This window comes from Miniopterus natalensis, chromosome 2 (assembly GCF_054644295.1).
Source record: "Miniopterus natalensis isolate mMinNat1 chromosome 2, mMinNat1.hap1, whole genome shotgun sequence".
NCBI lineage: Eukaryota > Metazoa > Chordata > Mammalia > Chiroptera > Miniopteridae > Miniopterus > Miniopterus natalensis.
In genome coordinates this window covers 158,806,018-158,807,640 of record NC_142082.1, presented here as the reverse complement: position 1 = coordinate 158,807,640, position 1,623 = coordinate 158,806,018, and positions in this window count along the sequence as shown.

Genomic DNA, 1,623 nt, shown 5'->3' with positions numbered 1-1,623 from the left:
GTGCAACTCTGGAAATACTCTTACTTCTTGGGAGTCTAAGACTATATCTGTATCATTCATTACATGTAGGCATTTAACAAAAAGCATTCTTGACCATGAAGTAGTCTGTTACGTAACTTATTTCATTGAACAGCCTTTTATATAAGATATTGATTGCAAACCAAATGAGTTTTCCATGTCATGATGTAGATTTTTTTTATTTAAAAAAAAATTAGCAGTGGTTATGTTTTTTACAAACTAAAATAACTAACTACTTTAAGACTTAACATGTTAAAAGGTTCAACTTACAGCTATTTTTAAAGGCTATTCACGTAAGCTGAGTTTTCCCTTATTTTCAGCTTTTTCATAACATAAAAATCAATATGTATACTTCATATGATCACACTTCATCTTGAGCCATGGAGAAAATATCTGAGTTCACATGCTGAGGTTATTTTATTGTAATTAAATTGGTTATTTCTTAAAAATGTGACACTAAAAAATGATGTGTTGTTCTTTTCTACCATTGCTGCTTGCGAGGCAGGCAGTAAGAAACTTGTTTCTTCATTAGTAGTTTTCTCCAGTGGCAACTTTTGTGGTAGATACAGGAACACATTTCAACAGCCATTGTACTATTTGTTTTACCACTAATGATTGCACTATTTACTTTTTTTTAAGTTACAAAGCTTTTTAATACATGAAATCATAATTGAAATTTGTGGTATATATTTACAAACGCCTACAAAATGTATTATACCTATGTTACTTTTAGTTAAATCTCTTGATGCACAGAGAATCCCAACCTTGCTCATTTAAAGAAGGAAAGACTTGGTGTATAATCTAATGGTTCAGTTTTGTGGATTACTGTCTTTTTGGTACTGGCATATGATTTATGACATAATCTGTGAAAAATAGATGATATTGACAAAATAAGACTCCTACCTCAATAGTTCATGGCATAAGAGACTTAGTATTGTGTCTAATGTTCTTCAAAAAAGTAATACCCTCACTTGGAGAGTGTCAAATATATACATATTTTGGGGACTGACTTACACAAGTTGCCCTGTAGGACTCTGTTATACATATTTTTGACTGACCCATACTATTTACAAAGGCTTAAATAACTCTACCTTTTTAGAGCAAAACAGTGTCTGTTAATGTAAGGAACATCTGTATTATTTAACTCCTTTGTGGACATGCATATCTATCAAAATGTTCTTTGCACTGTAACAGATCTCTTTCAACAATGTTATTTCAGAAAGCATTATAGACAGGAATGTGTAAAGGATTTGCTAATCTCCCGATCCTTAGTAAGATAGAGAGGCTGGAGCAGTTTTCAGTTTTAAAGAGTCCATGGTTAATCTCAAATGTGAGTTTGAGACTGCATGGCAGCGTTGTATATTTCTTATTCATAACCATTGAGGAGGCTCTATTTTTAAACATACTAGTCCTCCGCTATTTCAGTTTGTCTAAACCGTGTTGTTTCTTCCTTTCCAAAATTAGCCTCCTTAGTGACAAAAAAAAGTACTTTGATTATTGCTATAAAGATGGAGGAAAAGGTCTAATTCTACTTAGCCTTAAGTGTTTCTGTCATTGTTCAAATGTATTTTCTATAACAGAAACCTATTTGAAATGTTTTTCTTT